General features: G+C 33.2%; 1 protein-coding gene and 1 long non-coding RNA gene across 11 annotated transcripts in view; both read right to left on the bottom strand.

The window, feature by feature from the left end:
* The window catches only part of shot (dystonin-like protein short stop), a 383,469-nt gene that overhangs the window by 168,377 nt on the left and 199,383 nt on the right, over positions 1–15,709 (bottom strand). The window lies entirely within an intron of this gene.
* On the bottom strand, positions 4,735–7,606 carry LOC140756412 (uncharacterized). The gene is made up of 2 exons (XR_012103886.1): positions 7,236–7,606; positions 4,735–5,207 (listed from the first exon to the last, which is right to left on the bottom strand). It is a non-coding gene; the product is annotated as an uncharacterized LOC140756412 (long non-coding RNA).

Here is a 15,709-nt window from a genome sequence, read left to right as displayed (position 1 = left end):
ATTACAGATATATGTTTGTTTCTCTTATCATTTTAGCAGATGCGTTCATTTACCTACCCTTTTTTCTATTCGATATATATCATAATTATCATTCGTAAGGAGTAAACTCCAATCGTGCGTCGTAGCTGACACACACACACTTTTTTTTTTGAATGAAGGACTAATGTCCTTTTCAACCAACCGATTCTAATGTTAAAAGAAAAAAATAACAGGGCGTTTTCATTTATAAAAAAACTCTTTATAACACTCTCAATGTAAACACCATACAAACAGATAACATTTTGTAAAGTTAAGAATAAGCTAAATAATATAGAAAATATTATTAGGCTATTTTTTACAAATATTTATAAAACTGCCTATAAACAAAATCCAGACTATTCCAAATATATTATAACTTAATATAGCTTGAACTTTAGAAGGGTAAATTTTATCGACTCCACACGGCATACGATCCGGAGACCATATTGTGCGACAAGTTTGCACGCACGGCTGCGCGCCGCTAAGCCGGCGCACCTGTTCGCTCTTCCTGTCAGCCATCTTGATCAAATGCACTTCTAATTCTTGGGGCTTTTGTCTCTAGGATCCATTTATAGCCTGCTGTATACCTTTGGTCCTGAGTATAAGTTTATAAGGTGAAGGAAATCGGTGAAGATTGTGAGATTTTATAAAAAGAAAAAATCTCAAAGGTGTCTGAAGTCTACCAACATGCACTTAGCCAGCGCGGTGGACTATGGCCTAATCCTTCCCATTGTGAGAGGAGACCTGTGCCCAGCAGTGAGGCAATAATGGGTTGATGATAATAAGTTTATAAGCTCATGTATTAGCGTTGTATACGTAACTAAATTGTTAGAAGCCAGACTTGACTCTTAACGTAAAGTTTGTAAGCTAATCAATGCGAATTAACGTTAATTTTACTGTGGATGAAGTCATCAAAACCAAAATCTTTAATAGTACTAATGACTTGCGAACTTGCGATCTATTGCGATACGTAAAACACAAGCTAATCAATACAATCTTAAGTAAGTTTAACTATAGATCAAAGCCATTAAAATATTTAAGACGATTTAGTATAGTAAACGACAATATTATTTAAAAGCATTAAGAACTAGGTCTATGTGGTGAGTAAATACGCAAGTCGCCAGTCCAGCTCAGTAAATAGTGGCTTAGCCTAGGCTAAGTAGGTAGTTAGGTATCGCCTCCCTACACCCTACAATATGTAGAATCAAACATCGACTCGCTCCATAGATAAAAACAAACCACAGTACAACACTAAGATTAAAACCTTGAACGAAGACAGAGACCATGGTACTGTAAGATACAATTCGAACACGCAATTTGGACAATGGTGGGCAGCGGCGCGAATCTCCGACGTGCGGTGATTTACGATATGGCCACCGAGGAGAAACTGACGGTTACTGCGAAGTGGGAACCGTCGTAGCTACATTCATAATCGTACTAACTTTTTATCAACGTACAGTACTCGTATTTGAAGACGTTTCAATTGATGACTCTTTAACGCTTTCTAGTCTAATTTTCACAGTAGGATTCTATTTTGTGAATGACAAGGCAACTTTAAAATGAAATGAGTAATGAGCTAACCCAGAACAGAAATCTTGATTTATCATCAGACAGCCTGACCGAGAATCGAATCCGGAACCCACTGCGTATCAACTTAATGCTTACTACAATGTGATTATCTAGTGGACAACATTGCCACACAAGGGCAATACAGACACCCCGAACCAGAATATAAACATAATTTTATTTCATGGTGATCTGAAATATAATTGAGAATTACAATGTAGTATCCTTCTTCCCACTCGTCGGCATCGCGATTGTTTAGCCTTTTAAAAACAAAAAAGTTTTAAGACCTCTGACACTGCGTATGACAGTGACACTATATTGACAGCTACCTCACTTCTTTTTCGCGCTTCCAAGGCATCGTGATACTATTTTTTCAAAGTTTTGTTAAACGTGTATAGTGAAGCAAAGCTAGTGAAAAAATGAAGAAAATGGAAACTAGGAATGAAGAATCACGTCTGCGTAGTTGTAGTCGCAGTAGCAGGAATTTACGAAGCACTTCTTCGGATTGGATCACCGGTTCAGAGGTTATGTACAAATTACTTACCAGGTATGTAAGAAAATAATGCATTATTCACATTTTACAGTATGTGTGCACGACTATAAAAATGCCTAAATAACTAACATATGCTCAGAAAGAAACTATATTGTTCGAAAAACTTTCTCGTATCTACAACCTCAAAACTATTCACGCACGCCAATCTCGCTGTTGCACGTTACAGACACCAAACGGTGCTCATATTCGCCATTAACCGTAAGATGCTTGCATTTTTATGCATATAATTTAGCAATTAATGGTCCAAATATAAAATGCACCCGAGCCACGAGTACCACCCACCCGAGTACGAGATACTCGTGGCGTCGCTTTGTCGACACTAAATGGTTCCCATGTTCACCATTAAGCACGAGATGCTGGCCCTAACATTTATATGTGACAAATGTTCGAATATTCAAAGAGTCACAACCGTCGAGTACGAGATACTCCTAGTTTTACTTTGTTGACACTAAACGGTTCACTCATTCGCCATTGAGTACGAGATACTCGCGCTAACATTTCTATGTGGCAAGTGGTCGAATATACAAAGCATCAGAACCGTCAAGTACGAGATACTCCAAGTGTTACTTTGTTGACACTAAACGTTTCACTCATTCGCCATTGAGTACGAGATACTCGCGCTAACATTTCTATGTGGCAAGTGGTCGAATATACAAAGCATCAGAACCGTCGAGTACGAGATACTCCAAGTGTTACTTTGTTGACACTAAACGTTTCACTCATTCGCCATTGAGTATGAGATACCTGCGCTAACATTTATATGTGGCAAATGGCTTGAATGCTTCCATCACTAGCTATTGCACTTACAATACACAGTATAAAGCATGAATGATTTATAAGCACCAAGCTAGAGCTGCTACAACACAAGGTTATGCCAACCCTGTTATACCAACTCTGACAAAATAATTTTCAGAACCAGCTATAATTTCAGGAATTATTCATGGAGTTATTGCAAATAGCAAAACATATTTGTAACTATATGACAAAACAGTGTCCTAACAGAAATGGAAAATATTATGTCAACATACTGGGACAACGAGTGAATACAATAATATCATCAGAGTTCTCTAAAATTGGGAGGTATGTGTGAAGCAACTGGATGAATGACATATTCCAATGAGAACTGAGGAAATCAACCTGGTACATTTTGATGCTCTTCTCAGAATAACACTTTAACTAGTGCTACCTATAAAGGTCATAATAGGTCATTTATGCTCCACCACAATACACACGATAAAAATATATGTAATACATGGTGGAGAACAGAAAATAGGAATCATCACATTGCTGGTGCGCTAACCCAAAACAAATATAACCCCGTGCATATAAGAATCTTATCAGGATTCACTGCACAGCATGATGCTCATTAGCTCATGTAACGGAATCATACTGAAGACATTGAAACTCACTTAGCTGCATTACAAATGATAGAAGACTAGCTATCTTATCAGAAAACAATGTCTAAAATAGACATTTGTGACATAAATGTTTTATGCAGCACCCCGTTGCCAATTTTAAATTGGTTGAGATTGGTTGTTCCACACAAATCAATTGTGTTATATGATATTAAAATTTAATATATGGCGTCAAGATAAAAATCTTACAACATTGATGACAAAATTATTTTGGCATACTAGTTAATCCAATGCTCGATCTCAAATGGTAATAGATGTGCTCTTCACATTATCACATACACACTGGTGTATATACATGACAACTGTTTCATGTTAACCTGATATAGAACGGAAGGCATGTTCTCTCAAAAGAACCACATCAGGAGGACAATGATTAAGCAAACAAGACTCCGGCTTATTGATACTGACACATATCTGTCCAATATATTTTTAGTCACATGAAGAAAGAATACTATAAGTATCCCATATATTGGATCCAGCGTCTGAAGTCCTAGCTTTGATAGTAGCATTCTGTGTTAATACCTCAACACAATCGAGCAGAGTTCATTGATTTGTTATGGATACTCTATAGTTCCTACTCAATTTCAGCTGTTTTATAAGCAAATAACAGGTACCTATACATGGCTCAAAGTAAACAATATTACATGGGTTATATTGTAGTACCTCTTACTCACATATATACAAATTATGTATAATAAAAGTTAATCAGTTACCAGCTATATAAAGCTGTTTGATTTGATATCTTTTGGGCTAGGTATATATGAATATCCTAACATCCAGATTAGGTGTATTTCAAGATATTGCGGATTTCAGGAAATACTCGTATTATTAAGGTATAACTCTAAGGAGATTTGTATCAAGGAGTACAATCAGAACTATAATGCACCACTTAACTACTGGTACAGAGTACCTACTTAAAGTCATTGAGCTTACATAATATATATAACTCTATTATATATAGATGTAACTTGAATTGAAGTTTTTAAATTATCTATTTAATACACTGGTTTACAGTGATAAAATCAATCCAGAAGTCTGGAGTTGTCTTTGGACACAAATACCTTTATGATTTATTCTAAGGCCAGGTACTATAACAATACCTGCAATACTATAACAATACAAATGTGCTAAATAATAAATGTCCATACTTGTAAATAATTCAAAAACCTTGTTTAGTATTACTTATTTATGTGGCATATGTGACATAAATGCAAATATGTGAATGTCAAGAGTGAACTTTATGTACAAATGTGAGAATTTATACAAAATTAACATTTTGGATTTCGTTACACTTATCTTTCAGTGACTCAATAGGAATAAATACAGTAATAATTAAAGGTTTGGAAGTTCAGTCCACAAACATATGGTTAATTATTAAATATCTGCACATATTTTTCACTTTTACTGTACATAACTGCTTAAAATATGAGGTTGATCATCATGAAAAAATTGACTAAAGATTGGTAGTACCTATGTAATGTTTTACAACAGAAGCCTGGTACTCACAACATTACAAAATGCAATCAAATAATAATATATTATTTATATTGTTGCTTAAACATTTCCTTTAGCAACACCGGGTTTATATAGAAACATGCATCATACATTTATACACCAGTCATCAGGTCAACAAATAACACAGCAGCCCATTAACCCTGGAATAAAGACAAGCATAATATGAGAATTGCTATTGCACTTAAGTCTTTATAATGTCTATGTTAGTTACAATAAAACTGAAATTGTTATCATTTCATAATGAAATTTAATAATGTCCACCATGGTAATATGTGACACATTAATGATATAAAAGTAATAACAATATTATTATATCATGCGAATGGCCAGCCATTAATATGATATCTTCTTTGGGTCTTTTATGCCTAGTGTGTATACCTAGATGCTCTTATAAAACATAAAACAAAGAAAGTAAGCTGCATGTCCAATCAATTCTCAAATGTAAATCTAGCATCCCTAGAATTAATAGGAATTCCTTAGGGGTATGTGTGATGAACGTTACTCTAACGACTCTAAGGACTCTAACATTACTGTATAGGACACACATGGCAGACATCTTACCTGGAACAAAGAAAACTATATTATATATATAAATAATTATTATATATAGAAGATTTATCTAATTTCCTTCTCTTAAAGAATTAAGATGGAGAAAAATGTGGGTAATAACTTTATAATTTATCACTGGCAGAGCTGTAACTAGAACCTGTTGTGTTAGTAATCATTACAGGCTAAGTAAGCCAGAACCCCATGGAAATTATAAAATATTTGACTTATTAAAACTGAATTAATCCTGGAAATGCTCAGCACAAATACTTTTGAGTAAAGACAAGCTTTTCTGGTCTAGTCATGAATGGGGTTTGAAATAATCATATACATAAATACTGTTATGAAAACTGATATCAACTTATACATACACATAACTGATAGTTACACACATTTTTAGGAAAAGATGTTAGATCGAAAGTCAGATTGGATTTCAAAAGGAAACGCATCATAAGCTTTCCAACCAACCATATAGATATGTAACTTTACAGAGGGCATGCATAAGCATGGTACAGCAAAAAGTATAAGTAACTTTTGCAAATCCGATACATACCTACAAAAACAGGAAGTCATATAAAACAAAAATGTTTCATTGATCTAAGAATGATCATGTCCCTCTTGAACATGCACACTAATATAATGAAACAAAGTAGGTATAACACCCAATATTATACCGGGTATACCTACAACATAAAATATAAATTTATCTCACATGGGGCATATATCCTCCCAAGATCAAATCAAATACCCAATCATAATTTGTCAATAAATAATGGTATTAATTCCTAAATATTCAACATGGGATGGCTTCCTATTTTAATAATATTGGAATGCATACAATGTACCTACTGGTACATATAAGTATAGTATTATATAAAAGTACATTATTATATAATGCACATCACATATGAAACATATTTATACATATATTGCTACATAGCAAAGGAAATAGTATTATTTGTGTCAATAAAATTGACCAAGCAATTAATTCTACACATAATTATGACATACTATGGAGGGTAGAAAACATATTTTCGACCTTGTATGTATTTATTTTTTGCAAGGTGCAAAAGCTTGAATTGAATAATCATTAATACTGACTAAATTGCAATATTACTATTATTATTATTGTTGGCCAATTTTAGTAATAATATATTTAGAGAAAAATATTGCATTATTATTGCACTGAATATAATTTCATCTAATTCAGAGGGAATCTCACTTAGTACTATGTATTTCAGAACATTTCATCCATATTATACAGTAAGAGTAAATATTCAGTTAGCAATCCTAATAATTATGTATATTTTATAATTATACCTAATTAAGACAAAAATTTCTTATTAATATGATATTTTCATGTTGTATTTTTATATATATTTTATTATTGAGAATAAATCTCACTAAGCACTATGGATTTCACAACATCTCATCCATATGATGCAGAACGAATAAATATTCAGCAATGTAATTAAATCCATATAATAATATATATGTATGGTAATAAATCTTTAATTTAATTACATGTTCCATTGTTGCAGTTGTCTCTAAACATCTACATTGTAATTCTCAATTATATTTCAGATCACCATGAAATAAAATTGAAAATTAGACGAGCTTACCTGTAAGCGAAGTCTGATTATAATTTTATGAATGGTGATCTGAAATATAATTACCCACCCTCCCAAAATCAAAACCCATACTGCAACAATAAGAACAAAAGAGTCTCCTAGATATAGACAGCATGCATATTATCAAGGAGACTAAGTTGGAAATGATAGACTCTAAATTAAGTGAGGTAGCTGTCAATATAGTGTCACTGTCATACGCAGTGTCAGAGGTCTTAAAACTTTTTTGTTTTTAAAAGGCTAAACAATCGCGATGCCGACGAGTGGGAAGAAGGATACTACATTGTAATTCTCAATTATATTTCAGATCACCATTCATAAAATTATAATCAGACTTCGCTTACAGGTAAGCTCGTCTAATTTTCAATTATTTTTTCATACATATTGCCTGGCCGAGAATCGAACCCGGAAAGCTCTGTATGATAAAAAGCATTCAGATCGCTAATCTACACGAGTCGTCATACAATCAAGTCCTCCATAATACTGTTAATGTCACTTTTTGCTAACAAGATTTAATATAATAATGTTTGTTAAGAACACTCATGTAATAAAACGTGATCTTACAAATGTTTATTATCAAAGTATATTTACTACAACTTCCATATTTATTTGAATGGTGGTTAAACCCAAGGGTTCATGGTTTGACTTCGGTGACATTAACCTCTCACTTATTTCAGCTCTCTATTGTTATTTGCTAAGCGCTGCAAAGTTTTTATTTAAGAGTATGGTAAAGGAGACCTTTACATGAGTTGTTCCAGCTTGGCCCTCAGAGGTAACAATACATCTATATCAGCCTCATCACAGACTCCAATCTGAAGTACGTTTGATTAAAGATTCTCAAGTAAAGCCGTGCATTACCATACTACCTACTAGTATTTTTCATAATTTCATAATCACAGCTGTTATGATCTAAACCATCTAAATTAAGATTATCATCAGTTACAACAGTGAGAATTACCGCATGACGTGATATCCTACCGGCTGACACGCGTGACGTCTCGTGTTACGACGCAGCGTTGTGTTTCATATCCTTTGCATCTTCCACGTTTCTACGGAAACACTTTATTGTGAAGGTTTCCCTTTCGCTCACATTTCTTAGAAAGTTATTCATACAAATATCTTTCTTTAAGGTCAGAATAGCAACACCGAATTGATTAACAATGTTATATTTGGTGCTTTCTAAAAATAATAAACTGGTTTAAATTCAACTTTATAAGTCATATATATAGGTCGTAGATGTGACAAAATATCTACTAATTTAAATTTCTCCCTACCTTAAAGTCGAATTTGTTATGGATTATACTAACACAAACATCAATGGCAATAAAGATAACAGATTACAACAACTTGACACGGAATCCACTAATTTAATTATAATTCATTAGCATTTGCATCGAACCTTCCTATCAAACGGGGAAACATGCAAACGAATGGTTATTAAACCACAAAAAACAGAACGCTTGAGTAGCCTCCCATTTTCATATAACAAAGTACACAAAAAAACCTTCAACGGTCTTATGTAACATAGATATTGCGAGCAATTTGTCGATATGCACGAATCATGACGAGTATGAATAACGGTTCCATGTGAATGCCTTGCGCAACCCCTTCGTTTAAGTGTGTCTCGTACTTCTGAAAGAACAATGATATTACCGTGATTTGTCTTTAAAGAAAAGACTAACCGCAGGCTCTATTACTCCGCTTAGCAGACCATGATACCGCAAACGCTAAGTAAACTAATACTCTTTGTATCGCAGTTCCATTCTTTACGAGTTTTTATTTATATCTAAATGAAGACATCAACGTTACTAATAACATGTGTAGTTTTTTTGGTGTTTTGTTATCCTGTTTGACTTTCATTTGGTTCACTGTGTTCAAGTTTTAAAATAACAAAAGTACATAAAATGTTAACTACTATTATCTAAATAAGTTACACGTCTAACCCTTCAGTTATCAGATAATATCCGTTGTGATTACATATTTTTAACAAAAAGAATACAGGTAATTTATCTGCAAACGGAATATAACATAATAAATATGCTAAGACAAAACACTTCAGTACCTTATCTCTTTTATTTTTTGTATAATAAAATTTTGGATAAATAAAATTACAAAATTTTCAATCATGATTATAATCGAATTTCGATAACTGGATAAACGCTGTTTTTTCTTATAAGTTGTACTCTCGCTATATTTAATAAGGCATTTCTCAGGCGATACAATAATTGCTCAATGCGCCCGCGCATGAGATTAGCACGCTACTGAAAGTGTGGACTCATTTGCATACGATTCATAATGAGTCACGATAATGTGAAGTATTTCAATGTATAACGTGGGGGCATATTCCTTTGTTCATAAGGACTGTATGAGGACGATAAAAGTTTCCTATGCTGGGTTATTTTGCTTTCCACGTTGTAGTGTCTAGCATTTATTTGAGAAACTTCTTTAAATTTCATTTTTTCAAACTTCGGAGAGTAATGTTTTTAGCATGTGTATGTATGTCTCATTCTTTGGCCCTCCTAAAGCCTAAACAGCTGGACGGATTTTTACATACGAGGTGTCGTTGAAGTCGTCTAAATTGTAGGATTGACATAGGTTATATTATTCAGCATTCGAATTGTTTGTTTTTTTAATATTTAGCAGTTGTAAAACTTCTCTTCTCTACTCTACTCTTTGGATGCGTCATTCATGCATATTACGATCTTCCTGGACTATTTTATTTATGTTAACTTTCACACGATCCTTAAAAGAAACAATATTCATTTTCATAACAACTAAATTTGAGACAACAACACAAATTGTTGTGAGACTGAATTACTGTATAGTAGAAACATTAAATTGAAACAAATTGTTTTGCATTCACGTTTTTCAAATGATTACTACGGATCTTCAAAATTATGACATTAAGATGATGAATATAGTTTCATTTGGTTTATTCCAAGAACCATAAATTTATTTAATTACCAGAAGTAACGTACTAAAATGATTTCTAGCGCCATTAATTTAATATTAAGCTACTTTGTGCACTATTTTCAAACAATAATTTTACATGTGTTCTATAACTTATTCTTCCCTTTTAAATGAAAGTGAATGGCATCTTTATCATTATTTTATTTTTAGGCAGTCGGGTTTTTTTATAATATTCCTGTAGTGTGCAGCTTATTTCAAACAAACATTTAACATCCTCCTTCCCTTTTAATTCTATCCCATTCGCAATCGCTTCTTCATTATTTAAATACCACTTTTTGTCAGTAGGAACTTAAGGGAGGACAACATACTACACAATACCAGTAGCTCCATAATTAATACCATCACCGCCTCAGTAATGTTTACTGCATATCTCACACTCAACTGCACAGTTAAATTGCCTCATCTCATCGGCATGCATTGATTCCTCCCATCGGGGTAATTAATCAAGAGAAAAGCCGATCGGTAGATTATAATAATGTATCATTAGCAAACGATTTAGATTTGGTCGATTAGTGTTCGTATTTTAATTTGGATTTATGAGTACCGCTACAAATAGTACTTTATCAATTACGAGAGCTATTACCAGCGCTGGAAGTAGTACCATTATGAGTTACAACCACTTTTTACCCGACTGTAAATAAAATATCTTATTCTTTGGCGCGCTCTATAGCTCAAAAGACTTGACGGGTTTTAACATATACGTCGTCCCATAATTCCATAATTTGGATACGTGCAGTATCCAAATTATGGGATTAATATAACCTACATTGCTTCCCTTTCAGTTATTGTCTCTACAGTTACTACATTATTAATTTCAAGTTGTCACTACCACAACTACTGTGGATCATCCCAAATTGGGTTGAAGTCTTATCTTGATTGGAGTATCCGACCTAAATCAGAGATTACATTGCTACTGTCGACTAAGTTACAGAGGCTTCTATCAAGAGTCTCTACAGTCTATCTTCTTGTGTTATCACTTCTACAATCTTACGTATTTACAATGTAGAGAATCAAACCGATCGTCTAAAGTTCCAGCCGCGTCAGGCGACATTACTCGCGATAACAAACGGCTTACAGACTTGACATTTTCCGGTTATTTCAAGAGCTGAACTTTAGCGGGAATGCCGTATGATCTATTGTTGGACTTATCTTCGATCTTGAATCTGCAACCTTATTTCAGGAGTAAGGCAGCGTTGCTTTGTTTGAAATTGGCAAAACTAAATTCTTAATACTGGATACAACATGTATAAGTAAATAGTGTCTATATAGACACATATGTATGTTAAATGATTTTGCGATAATGTCATCACATTTTATTGACAAAATTTATTCATTAGATTAAATTATAACTGTATGATGAGTTTTGTACTAATCTAAACGAAATATAGACGATTTAAGAGCCAAATGGACAAAAAATATATTTAAAAGATGAATACAAAATCTTAAAAGTACCGTAGTATAAATGAAATATGTATAGCTTTTAGTATTGTGAATAATCATAGAAATAACGGATAAATAGAAATTGATAAAGTTAACAAACGTTATTCAAACAAATGATATTCAAATTGATATTACTCTTTCATTGGATCAAATTAGCAACCGCGAAGCTGTTGAATCAACGAGCTGAGAAAATAAATGTAATTTCACGGCCGTTAAAGCACTTCTAAAGAAAGCAGATCATCTACAATGTATCAAATTGGTTTAACTACAAGAAAAGACTGGTAATCTCGTGTTATCAGCCCATTATCTGGTAACACTGTAGATAATACTGTTATTACTTCTAAATCACCGCCTACTTTACTAGAACCTTCATTTGCATGGTTTTGAGATGCTATCTCTTGCGCTATTGTTCTTTTTAGAGGTCATAAAACAAAAATGAGTACTATTTTAAATTAAAATTGAAATAAATAATAAAAATCTACCACATAACTTCATTCATAACTTCAGAACAAACTCAACTATCATTTTTGTGACAATTTTGAAATATCAGATTTGTACGTTTTTCGTTACTTTTCATGTCTAACAAAGAATCTAAAACCAGAAATCAATATTACACCAAAACTTGTTTGAAAATAGACAATACTCCGACGAAATAAAATAATTAATTTGATTCGACAAATTGCTGAAAATCCAATATTCGTTTTGAGCAAAAACCGTCAATTATTGTTATGAATCTGTCTGTAATATTCCATTAATTTTAAATCTATAAAAAACAATATGTTTAACACTTGTAAAATATAACACTAAGTTGGAATTGCGTCATAAAATTTTATAATCGCCTCACAACTTCTTTATAATTGCTGTTTCCAATTGAATCTGCCGGTTTGCACATGCGAACTTGTCTGTGGCCTTGCACATGCGATTTGCGTTTTAAATTTAAAATTCATATGTTTACACCAAAATAACTTATTACGTTGTATATATTTTAGCTTTAATAATTTCTTGTTATTTAGTTATAAATTTATTATCCTTGACTCAATAAATACATAACGTTGTATTTAATAATTTAGAAGAACATTGTTCTATTGAAATGAACTAAGGAACTTTGTCATAACTATGATCGTAGGTTTGCACGTCATAAAATATAATTAACACATTTGATGTTTTTTTTTAAATTTGCGGTCACAAGCTAGTGACTAAAATAACTTTGCATTTTTATTCAAGTTCAATGAAAAGGCAAGGAGGATACAAGTACGTATCATGAATTAAATTTTTGAAACTAAAATATCAATGCTGCTATAGGGCAAGTATACTGTGGTGGTGTCATCGGTAGTATGTCTCTCTTACCACACCCTTCAAGGCTGAAATACGTGAGGCACTACCGCCGGAGTTGAACTACTAAGGGTACTACCACTTTCAATGCTCCTACGTATTATGCTCTTACTTAAGATATAGTGCTTAACACACAAATAATTACATAAACCACTATACCTGAGTATGCTGCGATTAAAAAGGCAACTTCTTTAGAAAATGAAACAATTTCATACAATAAACACACAAGCAATAATACATTCTATACATAACGAATATGTCACGGCCCGAACCTGTCAAATTATCAATCATACCGGCCATGTATGTCATGCTATGACATAACGTTGCGTGTCAAAGTTAGGCAGTAGAATCAGATATATTATGAGCTAACTAAAATTGTATAAGTAAGTCAAATTGTAAAAATAGCAAAAGCAAAGATAAAATTGTAAAAGAAATTAAAATTGTAAAAATAGAACTGAGCTTTAATTAAAAATGTTAAATGTTTATTCACAGCCCGTTCTTAAATTTTACCTAAATTTAGGGATGCGTCAATGTTCATAAGTTTGTCTTAAGTTTTTAGTTATTACTTTTTTTTATATTGAAGTGGCAAACGAGCATGTAGTGCACATAATTGTAAATGGCTACTGTCGCCCATGGACATTTGCAATCAATCCGAGAAAAGATTAAGATTCCTGCTCGAGGTTGGCAACAGATGCGTTCCTAAGTCTAAAGATTAAGTTTGAACGCGTCGGAACATCACCTTAACACTGCTGTTATTAGGCAGAATTAGGATTGACGGTGGTATCTTCGAAGCTGAACCACAGATTGTTCCAAGTTTAAAGTTATTACTTATAAGCATCGCTACTTTTGTAAGTGTTATCTCTATTACTGTGCTTATTTCACAAATGTCAGCACTTACTTCCTTTTTCATTGCTTCATATAAGTCTAGACATTTCAACTTAAGCCTAATATCACAATTTGCGTTGACATTTATATGACGCTAACCACATGACGTCACCAAGGCTGTATAGGTCAACAATCGTGAGCCACTCGTTACTGTCATTTGCATAGAAATATGACCCAGCTGGATTAAGGCTGAATAGTGTTGGTGCATTTTGATGATGTCTATCTTGTACTTGTGTCTTGAAGAAGTAATAACCTTGTTATTAGACAGACGGTTTTCCAATCAAGGGTTTTGGTGGTGGTGGTAGTTGGTATCCCAGTCCGAGAGTCCCAGATTTGCATTCTATGTACTTATCTCAGATTGTTCAAAATTATGTGCGTATTAGATATTCTTTACCAATTGTTAGGTTGCTGAAGGAAAGCATCATCAAGAAATCTGTACACTTGAATTTAAAAAACATATTTCATGAGTGTGTGAAATTTTATAATTTGCCCCTGACCAGTGCGATGGACCGGTATAAGCCCTTCTCACCGTGAGAGAAGACCCGTGCCCAGCAGTGCGACAGTAATGGATTGACGACAAATTACACCTCATATTACTTATTGTTTGTCGTTTCTCTATTATCAGTGTCTATCATTGATGTAGTTAGACCACTCTCTGATTTGAGTACTGAGTTCAGGTCTCTCATGTACGTCTTATCACGACTTTGCCCTTTATATGTCACGCGAATGATTATTTAATTCCACTACACTTATCTTCTAAAAATCATTCGGAATAAAATAATTAGGACCTTATTCAAAGCGTGAAATAACAAAAATTTCATAATTTCAGTAGATTAGTATTTTCCATTTTGATATCGCTCGAATTACAAAATAACAGGCGAGTTGTTAAAAAGTTGTTAAATTATCGTCGAGATTGAAATTTTCTGAATCTAGTAATCGATTTGCCAAATTAAAATGTCAAAAATGGATCGACGAACAAAGACTTCAATACAAAGGTAGATTTAAGTTGAGCTGACTACAATTTTCAGTGGAACTGTGGAACAGGAAATAATACCTCAATCTTTCGTCTGTTAGTAATAATCAATCTTTAACATTTCTTTTTTAAATTTGAAAATGATTGCATTTGAAAATTGATAAAATTTCGTGCTTTGCCAAGGTAAAATTAGTTCATTACTATTAAACATTACTAAATCTGTCAGTCAATCTGTTAACCAATCCGTAAACCTTATAACGCCCATTATTCATAATCAATCTATCCAAACGTTTACCACCCAAAAATCGACATGTGACAATTTCTTCCAATTGATCTTTGCTAAGTAAAAATTAGATAGATTGATTATCAATAACGGGCTTGAATAAAAGGGCGGATCAAAAACAGTTACAGATGAGTTTAACTACAGATAAACCCGTGTCTTTGGCCCTCTAGCAACAAATCACGAACAAAACGATACACTCAACCAGATTTAGCTCTCGCCTCTCAGGAGATAAATGGATACCATCCATATTCGATGTCCATCGAGATTCTTGAACAACCCACTATCGGCGAGAAGCGATTAGAGTCAAGGGAAGAATAACAGTGGTAGATCGTAATTACTAGTTCATACTAGATAGAATGTTTTGAAAAATGATCGCTCTTAAAAATGTAGCGATGGCATAAATAGTACAAATGAATTATAGTTTTACGTTGAAATTGTGGCACAATATCGCATATGGTATAAAACTCTACCGAGACACGGAATTCTACTGAGATGGCGCTTAAATAATTCTTTGAAACTATTTATATAATATTATATATATATAGAATGAACACGAAAACATACACTAATCCACCACAATTTTCT

This window comes from Epargyreus clarus, unplaced genomic scaffold (assembly GCF_041222505.1).
Source record: "Epargyreus clarus isolate Ecla_fem2 unplaced genomic scaffold, WU_Ecla_fem_2.2 ptg000035l, whole genome shotgun sequence".
In the NCBI taxonomy this organism is placed as follows: domain Eukaryota; kingdom Metazoa; phylum Arthropoda; class Insecta; order Lepidoptera; family Hesperiidae; genus Epargyreus; species Epargyreus clarus.
Note: the sequence above shows the minus strand (reverse complement) of the source record. Positions and strands in the feature narration are given on the sequence as shown.